Source organism: Rhinopithecus bieti, unplaced genomic scaffold (assembly GCF_001698545.2).
Source record: "Rhinopithecus bieti isolate Rb0 unplaced genomic scaffold, ASM169854v2 scaffold_6380, whole genome shotgun sequence".
NCBI lineage: Eukaryota > Metazoa > Chordata > Mammalia > Primates > Cercopithecidae > Rhinopithecus > Rhinopithecus bieti.
The window spans coordinates 10,659,316-10,672,985 of record NW_016806642.1 but is presented as its reverse complement, the minus strand read 5'-3'; the positions used below and the strand labels follow the sequence as shown (position 1 = coordinate 10,672,985).

Below are 13,670 nucleotides of genomic sequence, written 5' to 3'. Positions count from 1 at the left end.
TAGATGTGTACACACGTTGTCTCATTTTATCCCCACAACAACCTAATTGTCATTATCCTGATTTTGTAAAAGGTAAAACTTGAGGTGATGAATGCCTGTCCAAGGTCGTGGAGTTGGTAACTGGCAGAGCCGACATATGGACCCAAGTCCTTTCAATGCCAAAGCCACTGTAGGGGAAATGGCCCTTCTGTCTCTTTCTCTCCCTCTGTCTCCCCTTTTCCTCTTGGTTCCATGCATCACCTTCCCCACTCCCACTCTCAAAGCGGTCAGAGGATTAAATGACACAACACACTGCCTTCCATATAGCACTTGCTCAGTAAATGCACATTAAATTTGAATTGCTATGCCATGCCTTTTATGAGCATTTGCATTTTCAAAAAGGACTCTTAGAAAAAAATAGTATAATACCAAGGACTAAATGGTGAATTTTCAGCACAGGAGATCTCTAGTGGGATGTTTATTTCCTCCTTCTCCTTCCTTCCTTCCTCCTTCCTTCCTTTCCTTCTTCCTTCTTCCTTCCTTTCTTCCTTTCTCCTTCTCCCTGCTTCTCGTTTCTCATCCTTCAAAAACACTGGCACTATCCTAACTACTTTATAAAATTATACTTATTTAGATCCTCATCACCACTGTGTGATAATAGACCATTATTGTTAGCAAGATCCCCTTTGGATAAGTAAGATGGGCATAGAGTGGCTTAGTTATCTGCCCAGAAACACTACAACTTAATATGGCAGAGCAGGAGTTTGAAGTGGGCAGTTGGCACCTCTTAGCCATTGCTGGTCTCCACTGATCCAGGCATGGAGACTTCCCTGGAGCCATTCCATCTCTCACATGAACTACATTGCAGTTACAAGATTTGTCTCAAATGGGTTCATCTATTTGATTGTCACCCACCATTTGCGAAGTCTGGCTGTTTCTTCTATTACAATAGAGAAAGCCCAAGTTTGGAAGAATTTAAGGACTGGATAAGGTCACACAAGTGGTATGTTAGTAGAGCTTGAGAGCCGAACCATTTTATGGTCACCTAATTTCTATGAAATGACTGTGCGGAAGAAATTAGAACTGGCCAGGACAACCTTTTGAGCAGGAAGAAGTGCTCATTGTGATAAATTTTTTTTTTCTGAAAGTGGATAGAGAAAAATGTTGTGTGTGTGTGTAATAGATCATAAAAGTATTTCTCAGAACTTAGGTTTTATAAAATTGAAAACATTTGACCAGCACGCTCTTTCCCTCCTGGTTGAGTACTGTATTAATTTAAAGAAATGCAATCCATATGTTGATTATTCATACTATCCATCATCAAAAAATATTGTTGATTCCTTGAGGAGCTTTTTTTTTGATGTTCTAGAAACTTTTTTTTTTTTTGTTTTTTGTTTTTTAGGCAAGGAGAAAGAGATTTTTTTTAAAAAAAAGCATCCTTCCTTTTCCTACTATTTTGTTTCCCTTGAAAAAACATTTTATGGCATTTGAGTGGGAGATGAACAAGTAGTCACTAGAATATTCCATTCTTTCCCCTTTAGATTTTACTATAGTAATGAGTACAGAAATGCAGTTCTCAGCTTCAGGGCTCTCTGATGTGGTGGGGAGGGGAGTCAATATTTATGGAATTCTTACCTTGCAGAGTCACTTTATCTACATCTTCTTAGGTGGTGTTTCTAACACACAGGAAAGAGGTGTCAGTGGCTCCATTGTATAGAAGAGGAGAACGAGGCTCAAAGGCCCGAGAGTTGCACTGCTGGGACACAAACCCAACTTTGCCTGGCCCTGAAGCTGTGGTGTTCATACATTTCAGCTCCTTCAAGAGAATACAAAGGTGTTTGCCATCCAGTGAAGACATTACCTGATTCTATTCACATCACAACCCTTACATCCCTAGCCAGCACCTATGCCATTCTCTTGTAGGAGCTCCTGCTCACCTTTACAGGAAGTGGGGAAGTGGGAGCTAAGGGTTAGTCCATGCAGCTTAAATGCCACCTCCTCGAAGATGCTTTCTCAGCCTTCTGTCTAAAAAAGCCCTTCACGTATACTCCATCACTTAAATGTACTGTAATTGGCAATGTAGCATTTTCACAAGATGATATTTTCTTGTTGATCTATTTTTTTTCTGTTTATTATCTATCTCCACTCCTTTCTTCTTCCCCCTAGAAGTAGTAGAAATCCCTGGCATATAGAAGCCACTTAAGAAATATTTGTTGAAGAAAAGCCTGTCTTATCCATCACTGTAATCTTAGACTCTGAAACAGACTAGGTATTTAATAATAATATTATCCAATATTTACTGAGCACTTACCATGTACCAAGCATTTTTTGAAGGATTTTACATATATTATCCCATATTAACCACCTCTGAGGTAGTTACAATTATTATTCCCATTTTACAAATGAGGAAACTGAGGTACAGAAAGGGCAAAATCCTACAGCAAGCAAGAAGTAGAGCTGAGTTTCAAATTCAGACACTCATGACCCCAGGGCTGGGCTCTGAATTACAATTCTTAGTGTTCGATGAATCAGTGAGGGATTGAGAGAACTACAGCTAAGTGGAATATGGAGTTCTGAAGGCATGGAAGAAGCAAGGTGCTAAGTGCAGAGGAGAGAATTCATCGTAGCTGAAAGAATTCAACTTTTTGGAGAAGTTGAATTAGTTTTAGGATTTAGTTTTAGGATGGGTAGGATGTCAACATGTGCATTTTGGAATTCAGAGAACAGTGGCTAGGATAGCGAAAGGACAGGTTATGCACAGAAAAGGGAGGGAGGGAGGAAGGAAGGAGTGGGAAATAAGGCTGGAAAGGGAGGAGGAGGGCAGAAGTGGAGGACTTTGAATGTCAGGCCAACAGATGTGGCCTTGATGGTGTGCAAGTAATGTGCTATGAAGGGTTTCCACACAGGGAAATGCCATGATCAGAACCTCTTGCTTCAGGTGGTTTTCAGCCCTGCCTTTATGCTGCATCTACTGTAGTTCAGATGGTGTCTCAGTCTTTTCATTTCATCTTCACTGTAATCCCACAAGGTCCAGATTACTATTCCCATTTTTCAGACGACACTGTGGATGTTCACAGAATTGAATTTTCCCAAGTATCAGCTATTAACTGTTAGAAGTAGGACTTTAATTCCCCTATGCCCGTGCCATTTCCACCACCAGGTAAACACTTCCACACCCCAGGGAGAAAGGAATGATGCCACTGTACCCATCTCAACTTCCCAAGGGAAAGGAAGATAATTCCCTGGTCGCTTCTGCTTCTCAACCTAGAAGGCTGTTTCCAGGGGAGAGAGTTTCTGATGTGGTAGGAGGAGCCAGAGGATGCGGTAGTTAGAAATGGGCTGGGGCATTGGTGAAGAGAGAGCCTTGTGGAGGAGGGGAGGGCTGGAAGAGAGACAGCAAATTGTTTCGGGATGGAATTTTCCAGACAGGGCCTCAGTCAGAGAACAAGTGTGCCTTCTGAATTTTCTCTATAATTGTTATTGACCTTTAGTGAGATGATCAAAATTACTGTGCTGTACCCCTCCACCCCTACCCCTTTTTCATAAAATTGTTTTCCCTGACTTTTCAAAAATGAAGTTTGGCAAGCCTAGCCCTGACAGCCAGCCGACTGTGGGAAAACAATGCACCTCCTTATGGCCCCAAATGGAGCGTTTGCAATTAATCCATTGATCTCAGTAGAAAACCCTATTGTATCAGGGCCCGCCAGGAGAAAGCTGTATCCTGCCCCTCTCCCGCCCTGCACAGAGCATTCATTGAAGTCAGCCCCCAAATTGATGGCAGGATATGGCCCTAAAAGCCTCCAAATTAAAGGGGCCCAGAAAATAATGTAGACTGCGTGGTGGAAGCTGGGGTGGGAACTGGGGAGGTAGGAGAGAATGGGGTAGGGGGAGAGGTTTCCTTCTGAATCTGTGCAGGAGCAGAGGGGCAGGCATGTCTTTGTCCAGGGGGTTGCAAACTATGAGGTATTTCTGGTCATCTTTTACTCTGTTTTCCTTAGTTTGTTCTGAGTTTTCAGACCCTTCGCTATCTAGTTTGCTGATTGTTTGGGACTTTGTTGCTCCTACCACTGAGAAAATGGACAATAATAATACTCACTGGGATCTATAGAGCATTGTCTGGATACCACCCCCTCTGTATCACCTCATTTACTTCTCCAACAGCTTTGTGCTGAGGGTGATTGGGATTATGAGGGCTATCTCCTGTTGAGTGGGTCCTGCCTGCCAGGTCCTGATTTACATATTCTTTTTCATTTAACCCTTCAAATCCTGGAAGTAAACCAAGCTGCGTTATGGTATAGTTTGGCCAGTTGAACAGGAACAAAGTCCACCAAGGTTCAAATGGGATTAAGTATCACTGGAAATAAGAGAGACATTTTAAGAGCTCTGAGACAGAGCAATGTATGTGGCTGGAAGCAAGTTAGATAAACTGCCCAAACTGTCTTCCATGGAGGGCGGATTGAGATGATCACAGGACTTGTTTTTGCTGAGCTGAATGCAGTGCTTAGTGGAATGCTGCCATCCTGGGGCACCAGGCATGCTTGTGAGATTGTGCCCTGCATAACTCCTGGACCTACCGTGCGTGCCCTCTCAGATCTTCCCTCATCCAATACATTCTCTTCTAAATGAACGTTAAACAAATATTCAGAGACTCGTAAGACTTGTAAGCCCTTCAGGAAGACCTATGGTGTCAGCCCTGGTGGTGGGTATTCTCATTTTATAGGTGAGAAAACTGAGGTTCCATGAGGTAGAATGACATGCTTGAGGGTACACAACTATTAAGTATTTGATTCCAGACCAACAAAATATAAGCTCTAGGAAAACTGGGGTCGTTATAGTCTCACTCAGAGATATATACACCACCTCTATCTAGCTTGGCATCTGGCATGCAGTTGGTACTGAAAAAAAAAATTGTTGCATAAATAAATAAACTGCTTTTTGCTCTTTTTTAGGGTATGTGGGGCTCTGGCTCCTCTCTTGTCTGCCTGGCTGCTATACTGCTATTTGTCTGATCCTTATGTTGTTCCACAATCCTTCTACAAGGATCTTCCAATAAGATAGGCCCAACCAACCTCGTGAGCCAGACTGGTCTTCCCAGATCCTGTCTTCACACCGGCTCCTCACTTCCCCATTCCTCTCTGTCCCTGCCTTCTATGTGGTAATTCCCTTTTAAAAACAATAAATAAAAATGAAAAAGAGAGTGGTGAACACACTGACTTGCTGAAGCTTTTGTAGTCTGAGCTGTGAAACCTCAGTCTCTGAGTGCAGCTGTGCCCAAGGGCTCCACTTGAGGAGGCTTCGCATCAGTAAGCAGATGCTTCAAAGTGCTCACACTGAAGCTTCCTCCTCCTCTTAGAAAAGGCTGCAGGGGTAGGGATGGGGTGGCCACACCCATCAACCAGCACCAGCCTGAGCCCCAAAGAGACTAGCTTGGGTGCCATAGCAAGGGACAGAGTATCTTTTGAGTCCTCATAACAACTCTGAGGGGTAGATGTTATTGTCCCCACTGCATTGCTGAAGAAACTGAGGCTCAGATGTGTTGAGTCATTTGCTAATACATGCAAGAATCAGGATTCATAAGCAAGGCTTTCTGTTCAATTCCACTATCTTCTCATTGCCTCATTTTCTGAGCACAGCTGAGGCTCCCAGGTGAGTGAAGATCAAATCCGAGTTTCCGTCCTATTTTCCCCTCCGGCTCGCTCTCACAGAGTCACTCTGAAGATGGAAGCAGAATCAGAACAGAGCTTGTATGTTTTGTTATGTCTCACCTCTTTTTCCCAAGATTTCAAAGGCATGGGCCCATTTATCTAGACACTCAAGTTCTCAACAGGGGCGTTAGCGGCTGGGGAGTGGAATGCTGTTTGGAAAGGATGAAACAACACTGGCAGTGTTTATATTCAATTCCGGAGACCTGGTTAGAAAAATATTTTTAAAAAATGGAAGGAAGAGTAACCATGCACTTACAGAATGTGGGCTCCTCATTGCGAGGGACTTTTGCCCTTGGATTCTATTCCCAGGAGTAGACGTGTCCAGCCTCACACTGCCGTTAGGAGATGAAAGGGAATCGTTCAACATTTCCTTCTATTGTTTGTGCTTTCTCTCTGCTTTGTCACCATGATATTCATTATTGGAATTTTGTTAATGTGCCGTTTCTCCCCTGGAAACAAAAGAGAAGAGCTGTCAAAGCAAAGCAGGAAAGACCTGTGGCTCACTCCTAAGTGAGTAATTATCATGTGTCTTGGAATGGTTGGCTGCTTCCAGTTGAAGATGTTTGAGCTTAAAAAGGAAGACACATAAGCATCCAGTGAAGTGAAAGATGGGGGAATCCACCTGGCTGCGGGAGGTGGCTTAGAGCCCACAGCAAGGCACAGGGAGGGCTGAATATGACTCGGGAACTGGAACACCTGAGCTCAAATCCTGATTGCACTCTTTACAAGCTGTATGACCTTGAGCAAGCTACTTACCATCTCTGAACTTCACCAAGTTCATCACATAGACAGGAATTCTGTCTATGTGTTGTGTGTTCTTGTGAAAATGAAACATGAGAGAATATGAAAGTGCCCGGTACATGGTAGCTTTCAAATATGTCTCTTTCCTTCTTTCTTTCTCCTGTTAACATCCATTCTACCTGCACAACCTCCAACATGAAGCTTTCTTTCTTTCTTTCTTTCTTTCTTTTTTTTTTTTTGAGGTAGAGTCTTGCTCTGTGGCCCAGGCTGGAGTGCAGTGGTATGATCTTGGCTTACTGCAACCTCCATGATATAGTCTGGCTGTGCCCCCATTCGAATCTTAACTTGAATTGTATCTCCCAGAATTCCCATGTGTTGTGGGAGGGACCCAGTGGGAGGTAACTGAATCATGAGAGCCGGTCTTTCCCATGCTATTCTCATGATAGTGAATAAGTCTCATGGATCTGATGGGTTTATCAGGGGTTTCCACTTTTGCATCCTTCTCATTTTCTCTTACTGCCACCATGTAAGAAGTGCCTTTTACCTCCCACCATGATTCTGAGGCCTCCCCAGCCATGTGGAACTGTAAGTCCAATTAAACCTCTTTTTCTTCCCAGTCTTGGGTATGTCTTTATTAGCAGCGTGAACCAGACTAATACACTCTATCTCCCAGGTTCAAGTGATTCTTCTGCCTCAGCTTCCCGAGTAGCTGGGATTACAAATGACTGCCACCACACCCAGCTAATTTTTGTATTTTTAGTAGAGGCCAGGTTTCACCATGTTGACCAGGATGGTCTCAAACTCCTGACCTCAAGTGATCCATCTACTTTGGCCTCCCAAAGTGCTGGATTACAAGCATGATCCACTGTGCCTGACCCAACATGAAGCTTTTGAGATGGCCAAGTGAAAGAAACAGGAACAGTATGAACAAGAAACCTCAAGCACTGGCAACTTAATTTCTCTAATGAGGAATTGTATGTATGTTTGTATGTATTTGTGTTTTGGAGCAATAACTCAGAGCAGAGAAGAAAAGAATATTTCATTGAGGTTATCTGTCCACGTGGGTTTTCAACACTGCTGTGACTATTAATTAGAGTATGTATAATTAAGCCTACCATTTATAAATCACCTGTTCTGGGTATTGTTGGAATATTATCTTGTTTAAACCTTACAACCACCTTATGTAGTAGGAACTGTCATGCAAATTTCCACATAAGGAATTAAGGCTCAGAGAAGTGGTCAGTAGTGGAGTTAGGATTTTAATTAGGCTTTTTCTGATTCCAAAGCTACTCCTACTACCACTGAATTTCAAAAGCTCTTGTGATCTCTAACACTCATATCAGTATTTAGTATGCACAACCTTGTGTTCATTCATGCATTCAGTCAAGGAGCTAGGAACTACTCTAAAATGGGGGGATTCCAACTTAGAAGATGATCTTTACCAATTATCTAAAAATTTTGAACTTCAGGTATTTTTTTAATCTGTAAGTGGAAACATTGATATTTACCTGATACTTTGAGAGGATTACATTAATAAATGTATGAAAAGTACTTTAGAGTGTACTTGGTATATGCAAGGTGTAAGTATAAGTCTTAGAACACTCCAACCAGGTAGTTTCAGGTGAAGAGTTATTGAAAGAGTTACAGGCATAGAGAAAGCAATGAAGGATCATGCTAGATCTGAAGGCTAGCAACAGAAGGGCACAGTTATCTTCCCCGGGCCTGAAAGGGTGAGGGGAAGGCATGGTCATGGAACAAGGAGGAGGTGGTCACAGATAGGGCTGTAGTCTTTCAAGAGCTGTGGGCTTTGGTAGAGAAATGCAGCTAACCCACAGCAACCTGACAGAAAAGGAGCCAGGAGAGGAGATACCGTAACCTCACTCTCCTTTCAGTTCTGATCTCCTGCTGGTGGCACCCATTGGCCAAAACCAACTGGAGACTGGGGACAAGGGAGCCCCTTGATGTCCTCTACATGGTCAGCCTCCAGGGGCACAGAGCTGGATAAGGGAGTGCAGAGAGTGGATCTAGATGGGCAGAAAAAATATCCAGCTGCTTATTCCATAAATATTGAATTCAAATCCCCACTCTGAAATTGCTTGTAGTCAAATAAGAAAGATCAGACTTACCTAACATTCATAATACAGGACAGGGTGGGTGAGTCTATCACAGTAGGCTTGAGTTGGACTAGATGCCACCTCATGTTTGTCACAGCCTGCAGTGTTTCCTCAATGTCTCACAAAGCCCAGACTCTTCAAAGCAGGCCTTGAAGACCCTCTACACTGGGGCTCAGCTCACATGTCCTCCTCTCACCTGATGTAGTGGCCAAATTGGATTGCTGACGGTTCATGGTGTTTTCCTAAGCACAGTCACACCTCAGTGCTTTGATGGAAGTGCTTTCTCCAGCACAGCAGGCCCTGCTCTCTGCCTTCCCCTAGCCCTTTTCAGCTCTCAGGGCACATACCACCTGCTCAATGAATCCTCCTCTGCTCACTCCCACTCAGATTTTTAGCATGATTTTCCTGTGCTTCTGCAGCATAGGGCTTGCTTATCTGGGTAAGGCATACTTCATTCAACAAACATTTCATTCAGCAAACATTTACTGAATGTCTATAGTGTTCCTGGCACTGTGCAAAAAGAGACTAAAAGCGAATGAAGGCTGGTTCTTTCTCTTAAGCAGCTCTTATTCTTCCTGGAATTAGCATTCTCCTTCTACTTAACCATCTCTCCACTAGACTATGGGTGTGCTGAGGACAGGGAATTGGCTTAATTATCTTTGTGCTCTCAGTGCTTAGCAACCATGTGGCACAGAAGTCTTTCAGGAAATGTGAAGTTATAGAAGAAAAAAGAGAGAAAGAGGAAGAAAGGATAGAAGAAGTTAGTTAGTTTATTCCACAGTTGTTTGCTAAGTGCCTGAAATATGCCAGGTCCTAATGAACAAAGAATAGTACAAAGGCTACACACATACAGGTGTGTGTATGTGTGGGGAAGCAGGAGCCAGCACACATGAACACTCAGAACTTAGTGGTGAGTGTCTACGAAGCTCTGAGAACAAATCAGAGGATGCACCTCTTGACTAGCTTTCTGAACTGAAGTTTTCCGAATCCACAGGAAAGAAGAGAGGGACCTATTTGGATGTCCAACTGAGTTACTGAGTGGTGGTTACAGGGACTCTTCAAATAATTTCAGAAAGCAGGTGATTTTTGCAATTGCAGGCTTAGAGGCATATGGTATTTGGATGATATAATTTCTTTAATTGAAAGTGTTATCTTAACCAGGGAGTTTTGCAAAACCCCAAAACAAAGACATCTGTTGCTGTTTTGTTCTTTTCCCCAGCAAACAGTCTGGTGGTGAAAATAGGAATGACTAAATGGAACACCAGGGAAAATCATGGATTTGAAAAACAAACCCCTACATCTTTAAGAGGGGGGCAACTAATCATGGCACAAAACAGGCACTTCTGAATAGAGTCTTCTGTGAAATCTTGGGTCATTATAACTCTACTTATTTTCATATCAATAATTATTAATACAGAACCAATGAGATGAGCTTATGGCAAGTTTAGTGCACTTCTCTGTTGTCCATGGACCTTAACTATTAGCTCTGTATGCTGGTGGTTTGGCTAAATTTTTATACCAGATCCTTTAATCCATCTGTCTCCTGGACATCTTCTCATGATGGCCCAAAGGTGCCTCAAACTCAGCTGCTCAAAATTAATCTCATCAGTCTACTGGAACCTGCTCCTTTTCCTGAATTCTCCATTTTGGGGAATGTCCCGCCAAGTTGGAAATCTCTCAGGACCTTCTCTCTCTTGCAAATCTTGCAGAAGCTGAAATCAAGATCTGTCGTCTCTCTGTTGGAAAGATTCTGCACTCTGCTACCTCTTCTTCACCCTCAACTACCTCTGTGTCCCACTCTCTAGTTACTGCAATGATTCTACCTCTCTCTAGGCCTTTATCCAACCTTGACGGTGACCTACAGGGAAATGGCAGGAAGCAGAATTCACCTCATATGATTCAAGTGAAGAAACATTAATGAAGGAACTGCTTAGAGGGGTGGAGCAGTGTTAATGGAATAAACAAGGGATGTTGAGGCGCCTAGAGACTAGCAACAGTTGGAAGCTGTTATCATCTCTACAACCAAAGGGACAAGGGAGAGAAATAGATTGAAGCCCAGTGAGAACTGGAACTGTAGAGGAAGGGCTGTCCAGTGGGGCATAGCCAGAGAGGCCATGTGGAAATGGAGAGAGCAGGAGAGAAATCACACAATGCACTCTTTACCCACCTTCCCTCTGTTGGTACTTCCCATTGTTTGGACCCAGAGCCTAGTTCTAGGGAGCCCAGAAGAAACAGTCTGCAAGAGTCAGCCTCCTGGACACAGAGCAGGGCAGAAAACTGCTGAGAATGCATCTGGGGCATAGGAAAGAGAATCACAAGCCTCTCCCCTCTTATCCATTCTACACTCTGATACCCGAATACTACTTCTATAACCCTGACTATGTCTCTTCTCTGACTGAATCACTTTAGAAACTCATTTCACTCAAGATTAAAAATCACAGCTCCTTAAGCTGGCATTGAATCTCCCCACTGCCAGCGACCTCTCTAGTCCCGCCTCTCACCACTCCTGGTGCTTACCTGACCCCCCAATTCTACTTCCAGGCCCCTGAATATACCATGATGTTCTAAATCTTCATGGCTTAGTGAACGTTCCTTTCTTTTTCTGAAATAGCCTCTCCCTCCCCACCCAAACCTTTCCAATACCACCTGGCTGGTTAGCTGCAAGTCTTCTTTTCAAGCCTAGTTCAGATGTCACCTTCTCTGGGAAGCCTCCTCTAACCATTCCACTCCTCGACCTGAATTAATCACCTCTACCTCTGAATGATCTTCATTATACACATTTATATTTTCACTATTGACACACTTTATGACTTTCTCTTGATCATGTCTGTATCCCCCAGCTACACTGGTAGGTCCCTGAAGGTAAAGACTATATATTATTCATCTTGGCATACTAGATAATTGTCATAGTTCCTGGAACACTAAATCTGTCCAGTAAACATTTAAGGAATAAAGGAAAAAAGAGAGGGAGGGAGACAGGGAAGAAGGGAGGGAAGGATAAAGGAAGGAAGAAGTAAGGAAAGGAGATGACGAAGGAGGGAAGGGAGAAGGGAGGAAAGAGGGAGGAAGCAAGGGAGGAAGGAAGGAAGGGTGAGGAAGAAGGGAAGGAGGGAAGGAAGGAAAGAAAGAAGGATGGAAGGAAGGGAGGAAGGAAGAGAAAGGGAGGCAGGGAAGGAAGGAAGGAAATTGTTCTAATTATTCAAAGCATTTTCAAATATCTTTCCACCTCTGACCTTCACAAGCAGCCTAAGTGTTGTGGTGGGTATGATTACCTAGGATAAGAACACTGAGTCTCAGAAAGGGATGGATGGAAGCTGGGTCAGAGGCAGTGGGAAGAGCTTGCGATTGAGAATCAGACTATTTGGTTTGAGCCCTGGGTCTCTAATTTTCTGGGTATGAATTCTTTGCTGAACTAGAAACCTCTCTGAGCCTTTGCTTCATTTCTGTAAAACCTCCCAGAGTTGTGGTTGAGGCAACGTATGAAGATGGTTCACATACCATACAAGGCTAGACAAATAAAAGGGACATAGGGCCACTTTTCAGCACTGACTCTGTCATTTTTAATAGTTTTGGTTAAATTGTTGACATCTGCCTAACTCTACTACCTTATATACCCAAGTCAACAAAAGGCTGAGTAGGCTCTTCCCACAGTGGGAAAGTTGCTTCTTGGATTTTTAGAGTTGTCAAGGTAGGTCCAGAAAATACCTGGAGACAACCTAGTCCAATCTTTGATCTTCTGCTACTGTCACCCACTACAGGCTTCCCTGACAAGAGGACACAGGCTTCACACACCAGCAGCAGCTCACTCCAGTCCAGCTAGCCCTTTCCATCTTTGGAACACTCTGGATGCCAGAAACTTCTTCCTTTGAGCAGAAATCTTTCTCTCTATAACTTTTTCATATTGGCTTTGTTTCCTTGGCTTTGGGACCAGAAAAGGCCATGTTCCTTCCCACGTAACAACTCTTTTAAAATGAAGACGTCGCTTTTGTCCTGAATTGCTACTCTTCCAGGCCACGCTTCTCTTGTCACTCAGCTGTTCTTTATTAGAGAGACTTTAAGGAATTTTACTACTCTGAGAGCCTCATCAGAATTTTTCTCTCTGCTGCTATTTCTCATTGGAGTCTGTGAGAAGCCATTCGACTGCCTCCTGACAACATTGACACCATAGGAATCCATCATACATCTCAAACAATAATCACAGGTAACCGAGGTCCCTATGTCCAGATAAGAAAATCAAGGCTCTGTGAAATGGGGGTTGCTTGCCCTAATTCATATCTATGGTAAATAGAAGCACAGGGACTAACCCACAGCTGCCTGACTTCTAGAGCCCCTGTGTTTTCTATTGCCAATGATACCTGTGCTTGCTCCATTTAAGCCATGGACAAAGAGAACTGAAGGGTGCACTGATTGCTTTCCTCAATTCAAAGCAGTCTCCTCAATGAAAATATAGGATTAGACAAGTTTCTCATCATTGATGGTGCCTTTCACATAAGAAGCACTTGAAAAACAATAAATATTCTTAGCATCACGATTATTTAGTGCTTCATGAACCTTGTGAATTGCTTTTCCCAGTCATTCTGAGATTTTCAGATAATGAGGTTCTGGGTATCATATAGACTGGTGCTCCTCCCAGTGAGGTCTGCATACCGGTGTCAGTTTACAAACCATCATGGGTCCTTGCTGAGATAAGTACAGAAGTTGAGAATGAATGTTGAGACATTTTATAGCAATTTGACATCACCATGGCATCCAAGCATGTAATTTTGTATTTTACAAAAAGCATCAGTTGGCCACAGATTGAAAATAAAAACCTGGTCCTTTACCGTAGGCATTTTGAGAAGCACTGATGCAGACCATTCTCTAATGATTGACTGGTTCTGTTTCATTTGCATAAGAATTTGGACTTCACTTGGAGAATAGGATCCGTTCAGCTAGGTTTGGAAAGCAATAGTCACATTGACTGTGTGCTGTGTGCTCTACTAGGGGCTGTGACGGGACCGTGGGGATAAGCAAGGCATTGGATCTTCCCACAGCACTCATCACAACAGTGTGCCCAGAGTAGATGCTTAGGAAATGTTAAAACTGAATTGGTTTGACTTGAACGTGCACTTGCAATTCTGAAGGCTACCTA

The 13,670-nt window shown here is 43.2% G+C and overlaps 1 long non-coding RNA gene across 2 annotated transcripts in view; it reads right to left on the bottom strand.

The window, feature by feature from the left end:
* Nucleotides 1-1,639: 1,639 nt before the first annotated feature.
* Nucleotides 1,640-13,670, bottom strand: part of LOC108532923 (uncharacterized) — a 46,419-nt gene continuing 34,388 nt past the window's right edge. The window contains exons 4-5 of one of the 2 annotated variants that reach the window (XR_001886590.1): nucleotides 5,941-6,133; nucleotides 1,640-1,795 (exon numbers count right to left, since the gene is read on the bottom strand). This is a non-coding gene — a long non-coding RNA (uncharacterized LOC108532923). Of the gene's footprint in view, nucleotides 1,796-5,573; nucleotides 5,692-5,940; nucleotides 6,134-13,670 lie in introns of those variants that run through there. The other variant, XR_001886591.1, reaches the window with a different exon arrangement.